Source organism: Myotis lucifugus, unplaced genomic scaffold, assembly GCF_000147115.1.
Source record: "Myotis lucifugus unplaced genomic scaffold, Myoluc2.0 scaffold_226, whole genome shotgun sequence".
NCBI classification, from domain to species: Eukaryota; Metazoa; Chordata; class Mammalia; order Chiroptera; family Vespertilionidae; genus Myotis; species Myotis lucifugus.
The window spans coordinates 1,701,928-1,711,593 of NW_005871274.1; the positions used below are offsets into that span (position 1 = coordinate 1,701,928).

The 9,666-nt window shown below is 58.0% G+C and overlaps 1 long non-coding RNA gene across 1 annotated transcript in view; it reads right to left on the reverse strand.

The window, feature by feature from the left end:
* Positions 1 to 6,304: 6,304 nt before the first annotated feature.
* The window catches only part of LOC111827830, a 4,011-nt gene continuing 649 nt past the window's right edge, over positions 6,305 to 9,666 (reverse strand). Inside the window, exon 2 of the long non-coding RNA XR_002831551.1 lies at positions 6,305 to 6,982. This is a non-coding gene — a long non-coding RNA (uncharacterized LOC111827830). The remainder of the gene's footprint in view (positions 6,983 to 9,666) is intronic.

Consider the following 9,666-nt stretch of genomic DNA (forward strand, 5'->3'; position numbering starts at 1 on the left):
GCTGCGTAACAAATACCCACCAACATCACGGGCTACACCAACATTTATTTTTGCTAATGAGACTATGGGTTAGCTGAGTGCATCTGCCAACTGGGGCTCACTTAGGTGCTTGTGATCACCTGCAGGTCAGCTGCAGCCACCTGGCGGCTTTTCTGATCTTGGCTGGGCTTTCTTACTTATCTAAGCCTTTGGCTGGGACGGCCGGGCCGACTCAGCTCTGTGTCACCCTCCAGCAGCCTAGCCCAGCTGTAAACGGAGAAAAGGAAGGATGAGAGAGTAGAAATGCACAATGTGTCAAGTTGGCCAAAGCAAGACACAGGGGCCAAGTTCAGAGTCACATGGGAGGGGCTCCTTAAGGATGTGGGCATAAGGTAAAATGACGTACATGATATCGTTTCTTTTGTTTGTTTGTTAATCCTCACCCGGGGATATTTTTCCATTGACTTTCAGAGAGAGTGGAAGAGAGAGGGAAAGATAGAGAGAAATATCGATGTGAGAGAAACACATTGATTGGTTGCCCCCTGCACGCACCCCAACCAGGGCCCGGGCCGGGGAGGAGCTTGCAACCGGGGTATGTGCCCTTGACAGGAATCGAACCCCAGATCCTTAGGTCCACAGGCCGACACTCTGTCCACTGAGCCAAACTGATTAGGGCATGATATCATTTTTATTTCCCCTCACACCACCACCTGAGGCTGGTATTCCTCTGAGACCCATTGTACAGATTGAGACACTAAGGCTGAGATGGGTGAAGAGATTTGCTCAGTTTCCACTACCAGGAAGTGACAAGGTCTGGATTTTAACTCGTGGCAATGTCTGGGGGCTGCACCCCCACCCCCAGCTTCCTCCCTAAGCCATTTCCACCCCAGTTCTTTGCTCTCTGCATAGCTCCTGGCCACAGGTTGGGTCTAGACCTGCTCTAAACATAATATAATACAAGTAATAGAATACAAGAAAGTCCTTCTCTACAAGCCCCCGAGAGAGAAGCGGGGAGGCTCCTGCGAGGGCTCCTTTAAGCTGACTTTCCTCCGAGCTCCAGAACCTGCCCCTCCCCCTGGAGCCCAGGTGCCCTCCCTGCCCCTGGGAGCCTCGGCCCAGGGGAACCGGGAGGCCAGGGGCCGGGCGGCAGGCCAGCGAGATCAGCTAGAAACAGCTCTTTCTTTTCTGCCGGTGACGGGTCCACACCCTGGGTGCATACATTCTTTCTTTTATTTTTATTATTATTACAGCTCAGGGTCTAGCTTGGGCCATAAATGGATTTAAGAGGCTGCTAGAGTATAGAATTTAATATAGTTGGCACCATTAAATAGTGGCATAGCGAACCCACTTGGGGAAATCCGGACCCCTCCCTCCCCACCACCCCTCTTCCTCACCCCTCTCACCTCCCTCCTGATCCCAAGGCTTCCTGGAAAAGGTCTGGTGGGCCCGTCCTCACTGGGGGTGGGGGGGGGAGGGAGGGCTCTAGAGCAGGAGGAAGAAGGCCAGGGAGGACACACCTTTCCGGGGTGTCTGCAGCCCTGGGGGAGAGGGCACTGGGAAAATGACCAATTAGGGACACTTGGGAGGTGGGACAGAGCTTTCTAGATAAGCGTGGTTTTTATCAGCCTATAAAAATACCGCTTTCACTTATCTGCCCGCTCCTTCTCCAGGCTCCTGGGAACAGATGGAGGGGGACAGAAGCATGGCCCAGAGGGCAAGGGAGGGATGGCCGGGGCGGGGGCACCTGGGGCAGGGACGGAGGAAGCAGTTCAGGCTTCGAGGCTCCCAAAGTCCAAAACCTGCCGCAGGGTTTTGTTCTCTCCAAACCCAGCACCATTCAGACTTTTGCTCTGAGTTCTTCGGCGTCGTGCCTTTCATTGTCTCCACATCTTGGGCTCTGAGTCCATCTGTTATCATACCTTTGAGTCCATCTGTTATCATACCTTTATGTTTTACTCAATAAATATTTATCTATGCTGACTATGTGAAAGGGACGAACGCCGGCCCATGGGTGGACTGAAAGGTCTCAGGTTCCATTCCGGTCAAGGGCACGTACCTCGGTTGCAGGCTCGACCCTGGCCCTTGTCGGGGCCTGTGCAGGAGGCAACCTATCAATGTGTCTCTTTCACATCGATGTTTCTCTGTCTCTCCACCTCCTTTCCATTCTCTCTAAAGGTCAATGGAAAAAGCATTTGGGGGCTGGACTTGGCCAGTGGGCGGGAGGGTGGTGAAGGCTGGGGCGGGGGGGAGTGTCCAGCAATCGTGCGGTGTGGTCTGCATGGGGCAGAAGATGGGGTTCCAGACCCGGTTCTGTTCTAAAGTCTTGGGGGGCTTGGACAGTTCTCTTCCCTGTCTGTCTCTGTGCCTCTAGACCTCAGTTTCCCCGTGTGTGAAATTCAAGAGTTGGACTAGTTGTTGAGGCTCGCTCGGGTCCTGCCCTCTGGGATGGGCCTGTGTCAAAGTCCAGGCGTGACAGGTGGCGAGGGGACGGGTTCTGGAGACGGGCTTCTCCCTCGCCAGCTGCAAAAACCCACACGGCCTTCCACCTCCTGAACCCGTGACTCCCAGCCTGGGTGGGGCTGTTGAATGGAGGGGCTCTCTCCAGGGGAACCTCACCATGCCATTGGTGAGTAATTTCCAGCCGAGTGCGTCCGTGGGCCAGGCTGCAGGAGAGGAGCTGTGAGGGTCCAAGGGGCCCGTGGACCCCCTGACTGAATGCAGATCACCCAGGAGCGCTTGTGAACGTGACCGTGCAGAGGAGCATGTGTGTGCGTGCAGGCACACATGGCTCGTGCGTGTGACTCACGGTGAGTGAGGCTTTCTGTGCGTGACTGTGGGCAGCGTGGCTGCTTGTGATGGTGTGTGACTGAGGGAATGGCTGCATATGGGCAGGCGTGAGCCTGTGGGCGGCTGTGTGACCGCGGTGTGTGTGTCTGACTCAGTGTGGCAGGTGGGTGTGTGTCTGTGTGATGAGTATGGGAGTGTGCGTGTGTGTGTATGTGTGTGTGTGTGTGACAGTCAGTGAGTGTGTGTACGTGCATGTGTGGTGATGAGTATGGCCAGTGCCATGTGCCACAAAATGAGCACACTTACATATGTGGGGGGTGGCCCTGATTGCGTGTGAGACAGGATCGTGCATGGCTGTGCATGGCTGTGCACGGCTGTGTGTGCCAAGAGTGACTCCCTAGTGGTTGGGTCTGGCACATTTTGCTGCTTGACCCCTGGGGGACAGAGGCTGTGACAGTGGTGTCAGCAAGGGCCCAGGACACAGGGCACAGGCCAGCCAGCTGCCTCCCAGCTACCAGGGCACAGGAGGCAGGAATCAGAGCCCGGCTGCTCCCAGGCAGGGCTGGTGGGGGATGGACTCGGCGGCCCAGTGAGAGCTGCTCCCCCTGGCCTCCCCCTGGTGTCTACACAGCCCACCAGGCCCATGGACTTGGGGACAAAGCCAGAGGCTGTCTGGGGGTGAGGACTGCAGCAGCTGATTGCTTGGGACCCGGAGTCCACCTGTCCTGGGGCAGGTGCGCACGCACGGGGCGCTGGGCAGTGGCTGGGTGTGCCTGGGCATTCACCCCCCCCAACCCCCCACCCGCACTCTGCCTCCTGTCAAGTGTGGCCGGGGCCCTTTTCTTTTTCTCAGTTTTATTTTGCACGGGGTTCGGGTGTACAGCTTAGTGGTGAGACAGTCATACATGTTACACAGCGATCCCCTGATATTTCCAGTCCCCACCTGGCACCCACCGTGCACAGCTATGGCAATATTATTGACCACACGCCCCCGGTTTTACTGATGCTTCCAGACTGTCAGGGTGTGGGGGCTTCCCCCGAGGGCTGGGGGCGGGAGGGAGGGGGTTTCTTTTTATGACACTGTCTCCTCCACTCCCAGGCACCTTTTGCCCAGTTCCCAGGAAGTGACTGTGGAATTTGTTTCCAAATATAGAGCCCGGTGGCCTGGGAGCCTGTAGACAGCCCCCGTGGCCTCCCGTCTGCGCGGCACGACTCCGGCTGCCTTCCTGGAGGCCGGGCCGCGGGTGCCCGCGTGGAGCTGTCGGTGAAATAATAATCATAAAAGCGGCTAATAAAAGCAGAGGGGAGTTGAACACGGGGTTAGGGGCCCAGGGCACCGTCTGACCTGTGGTGATGTTTGGGTGGTGGCTGCCCTGACGCACACGGGCATTCCACAGCCCGACACGGACCCACACAGGCCCGAGCCACACACGCGGGCTCGTATGTACAGCGCAGACTCGCAGATGTTTTTGCACAAGGAGGCGCCCGGGAAAATCCATGGCTATTTTAAATGCCCACTCTCTAGGAAGGACACACAATGATATGCACATGAACTCCCACACAGCACAGGGGCACCCCAAGTCCCTGCTCAGAGGACACACTGGCACCATAGAGACTGGAGGACAGTGTGAACTTAAAAATATGTTTTATTCATTTCAGAGAGGAAGGGAGAGGGGGATGGAAACATCAATGATGAGAATCATTGATCAGCTGCCTCCTACACGCCCCACACTGGGTATCAAGCCCACAACCTGGACATGTGCCCTGACCGGGAATTGAACTGTGACCTCCTGGTTCATAGGTGGACGCTCAACCATTGAGCCAACGCCCCACCAGGGGACAGAGTCATATTGAGGCCACATAGAAAGGAGTCACACAGCCACCTTCTCGGGGTGCTGAGCAGGACCTGGAGCTGAGTCTCAGGGTGGAGACTGGGGATGGGGGGTGGGGATTGCGTGGTCCTGAGCGTGGGTTGGGTGCTGTGGGTCAGGCTCCACTGCTGGGCCTCGCACTCACCAGGGCGCACGAGGAAATCAATCGGGCCCTTGGCAGAGCTGTTGTTGGTGAGCTGGAGCCAGAAGAAAGCCCCAAAACAGAATCTGGTGTCCTGGCCTGCGTCCTGGGGGAGAAGGTGTGGAGGCCCCTGGTGAGCCTGGAGATGGGGCAGCCTCAGAGGAAGCACGCTTCTGCATGGGGTGGGGGTGGGGGTGGGAGTCGGAAAGAATCAACCCCTGGAAGACCAGCCTGGCTGGTCCCTGGTAGAGGAAACGGAAGAGAGGAAGTTAAAGAGCGGGGACCCCTGGAGCCTCCCTTTGGGACCCTACTCCCAGGTTTGCATCTCAGAGTCCCCCACCTTCCCTTCTTAACCTGGACGGTGGCAGCCAGCGCAGCACCAGGAGCCAGCGTGGGAGAGGTGTGCCCTGCTGCTGTGACAAACAAGCAACAGGAAGAAGAATCTGGAAGAGGGACAACAAGAGAACGTGACCCTCTGGGTCCCAAGCCTGGAGCCCCTATGGGCTCTGGGACCGCCCAGAGGCCCACCCCTGGGACCTTGAGGCAGCCCGACTACCGGCTCAGGAAGCGCATCACATGAAGACCGGCCAGAGGGCCGCGCCTGGCCTGCTCCCTCCACCCTGAGAACGCTGAGTCTGGGAACTGCGCCCAGGACCCTGCAGGCCGTCCATCCCAGTGACCTCCCAGCATTGACCTCCGCAGGCTGAGCCCACAGCCACCTGCCCACCCCACTGGGAAGGGCCGGGGCTCCCTTTCAGCCTCTTCCTGAAGACACAAAGCCTAGGCCCTAGGGGGTGGGGAGAAGCTGGGAGCACTTCCGGCAGAGGCTGTGCGACTAGTCAAGTCCTCGCCCTCTCTGAGCCTAATTCATCCAGAGCCACACGAGTGAGCGGCACTTGCTGCAACAGCTCCGGCCGCCAGAATGGTAGCTGTTACTGCACCTCCAATGCCAACTGGTTTTTGAGCCTCAAATGCTCACATTTCTCTTTGTGGCTGTGTAGACACGGACGGGGCTCTTCTGAGAATATTAATGCAAGGTCCTGGGGAGGGAAGGAGACAGGGGTCTTGAGTTGAGGTGGAGGGAACCTCTGTAGGCTGTGGGCAGGGGCAGCACGGGCCAGCCCAGGGCTTTGGGGGACGTGAGAGAGCCCGCTGGAAGCAGAGGGAAGGAGGCTGAATGCTGTCTTTCCTGGCCAGCCTGGAGATGAATGGGGTACAGAGTGAAACTCGGGTAGGACCCCAAAAGAGGAGTCACTCCCATCCCATGGCCAAAGGCCTCTGCAGCACCCAGGCCGGGACCCCTTCTTTCTGTGCCCCCTCACTGGCACCCTCAATCCCTGCCACGCTGGTCAGCCCGAGCTGGTCAGCACCCTGGTCTGTATCAGAGCCCGCTGCCTCCAAAATGCCAACTACATTGTCCAGTGTCCGTCCCCCTGTCCTCCTGCGGGTTCAAGAAGAGAGAAGTGCACCCCCCAAATATCCTTTCACTGCTGTTTCTAGTGCATCCTCACGCGGACAGGTTTTCTCTAGAAGGAAATGGAGTGCAATTTATTCTTTCCCGCAATAGACCTCGCAGACACGGATGCCGCCAGCTTCCTGGACCTTCCTCGGTCCCTTTAGGAGAGGTTATTCCAGGCAAGGTCGGACAGACACAGACGGGGGAGCCTGGGGGCGGATGGGGGTGGGCAGTCCGTGTGAAGAGATGCGGGGACTCCTGCGTCCCAGGTGCCCAGCCCAGGCCCATGCAGCTTCTCCCCCCTCCTCACCCCCAGGTCAGCGCTCTGAACTCTAGGCAGGGCTTTCCCTCAGGATCTGAACCTCTCTCAGAGATTGTACTAAATCTCGACTTTCTCCTCCGTTGGAAAAAGAGGGGATTTTTCTGCCCCCGCCTGTGGAACCTACTTTGGGGGCCTCCGAATAGCCCGCAGCCCCAGGGACAGCGCCTTGCAGGCCTCAGGACGCAGGACATGCGCGCTGGTCCCCCCGGGGCGCCCGGTTGTTGTTCGATGGGGCTCCGAGGTTGCCATGGTGACCAGCAAACCCAGGGCCCTCCGGAAACATCACCAGGAGCTTTTCCAATGGGAACCTGTCCGTTGCACCCCAGTGTTTTCCGGATGTGACTGTGGCCGGGGAGCGCGCGTCTCGGGTCCCCCTGTTCCGGACCCTTCTGTCGCAGCTGCCCCCCGCAGGCCGGAAACCCGGGCTGAAAGGGAAGAAAAATTAGAGGTCTCGACCAAGCAATCGTTTTGGTGATGGATCCCTCCAGTTTGGGGTTTGGCCGCCCTCCGCACCCGCACCCCCACCCGCCTCCCTTCACCTCCTTAACGTCATTACTAGAGTTTTCACTCGCAGCTCCAGGAGGGCTGGCCGCCTCCATCCACCCCCTTCCCTGTGTGCAGGGCCTGTAACCTCCTAACCAGCAAGTTTCTCCCCAAAGAGAGGGGTGCGGGTGGGTGTCAGCCGGCAGGTTAAGCTGGCCATTCGAGTGTCAATAAAACAGCTTGTTAGGCTCTCTCGACCCAGGGCGGCCCAAGTCCGAAAAGCCCGGGCAGATGGTGTGAATTTCCAAAACCACCGGTCTGGCTCGTTTTGGCCATGAATGTCCCCGAGGCCGCGGGTTCCTGGGGAGACACGGAGCTGCGCTTTCTTACGGGGCAGTGAGCCTCACCGTCCGACCTCCTTTGTTTTCTTTGCCGCTCTGAGTTCTGACTCTGCGGTGTAGACAGAAAGGAACCATGGCCCCCAACCCCCTCACACAAAGCGCTTTATGAAACCTCGGATCGAATTCTCCCCGGTGGGGACGCCTTGCTCGCCGGCTGGGGCTGGCTGGAAAGAGGCCGGCGAGCAGCCAGAACTGGAGGCGCAGTTTCATCTCTGGTTTTGAATCCGGCCCTTTGAGCAAGCTTAACACGTGTGGATTTAATTTCCCTCTCTTTCTTGCTCTCTTTTCTCCCCCCCCCACCCCTCCTTATGAGGGAACAAGAAAAATAGTCTGCCGTGTCGACAGCGCGACACCGTTCCCTTTGCCAAAGAAAATTTGTCTTTCCAGAGCCCCGAGAGCAGCGGGCTCCCAAGTTTCCATTGCACCCTCCTGTTGAGGGAGGGGGTCTCCAGACAGGCCCCCCGCCTGCACCCCAGACCTGGAGTCTCTATCTTCCCGGGTCACAGCCTGGAATTCTGTGTATTTCCCCCCTCATCTTGGAGGCCGAGGGGATGTGCTGGCCACGCAGACGTGGTGGCTACACCCTGAGGTCCTTCTAGGTTCGGGGCGGCAGATACGGCCGGAGTTCTCAGGCTCAGCTCAGCACACAGGATGGGCGGCTCCACGCTCTCTCAGCTCAAGACCCGCACCCTTTCCCCGCTGGGAACCCCCAGATTGGAGGGGCAAGAAGAGCACTCCGTTGCACCCCCAGCTCAGCTCGTTCGCGCCCGGCTATCCCAGCTGGACCCCCGGAACCATGTTCCGTTTCCATTTCTCATTTCATGAACTAGATCGAGGGACAAAAACCTCATCCGCCAAACTTGGGGAGCAGGAGGCACATTTCCAAAGCACAGGCAACAACACCAACGGGCACGATGTTACGTGAAATAAGTAGCAGTAATAATTGCGGAAATATTGGAGAAAAGTGGGTATTAAAATAACACCACAGCCCGTCTCCTTCTCAAATACATCCGGTCAGAAGGGGGGAAGTGAGGCACCGAAGGAGACGCTGGGAAGTCAGATACTGCAGCCCTGGAAAAAATATAATAGAGCCAGATTTAACTAGGCAGGAGGGAAAGTGAGCCCCTGAGAAACCAGGGACATTCCCACCCTCAGTCTGACCCTCTCTTTCGAAAAATGAGTTGGTCAAAGTTTAGTTTTGTCATCATTTCTATTGTTGTTATTCGGATTAATTTTCCCAGCCCCGAGCGCACTTCTCCCTACTTCTCTCCTTCCGTGGAGACCTGAGTCAGGCAGGGACCGCAGGGAGAGATGCAGAGATGGGGCGGATTCTTAAGCGAGTTCTCTTTGGAGAGAGAAGATGGTGACTTTCTTAAAAAAACAAAACAGAACAAACAACTAGGCAAGACTAAAGGAAAAAAAAAAAGGTCAACAGCAGCCGGTCCTCGCTTTTGTTTTGGTTTTGACTTTGTAAGTAGGAACCCCGTTCTCCTGCCCACGGCAGTATCAGGACCAGGGCAGGAGCGCTGTGAAACGAGGAAGATAGATTTGGGGAGCAGACGGCGCTGGCGGGTCAGGGTTGGGAACACAGTCCTGGCCGGGAGGAGGGGATGTGAGCTGGCAGCCTTTTCCCAGTTACTGCCCCGGGCCTGGGGGAAGAAGGAATATTCTCCAATCTCGCCCCGTCTTCTTTTCCCTCTCCCGGCGCGGCCTCCAGCGCCTGAGGGAAAGGGGCCTGGGCCGAGCTGGTGGGATCCTTTGTGAGTCTGCGGGGCGGTTGTGGGCCCCGCACTGGGGATTGGGGAGAAAGGAGTGGAATGGAAAGGGACTCGCCTTGCTCAGGGTTTCGCCTTCCCGTCGCAGCCCCCGGCGGGACCCAGGCCTTGGTTTCCGGCCCACATCGGCCCAGAGGTCAAATAGCAACTCATTTCCAGGCTTTGGGTAGGGCCTCGGGTTGCGCCCTTGGCCTCTGGGAGCCTACGCTGCGCCCACGGGCCTCGGATTGGGGGAAAGATCGTGATGAATAAGTTGGGGAACGAAAGCGAAGCTCACGGCAGCCACTGCGGCCTGGCCGGAGCGCGGGGCCGGGCTCTGCCTGCTGGAAGCGGCGGAGTGTGCGGCCCGCTGGCCCGGGCGCCCGCATCCGCCGCTGGAACCGACCGCGCGCTCTCCCCGCGGGCCTGACCTCATTAGCTCCTTAGGGGGTTCAGTGACCGCGTTCCTGC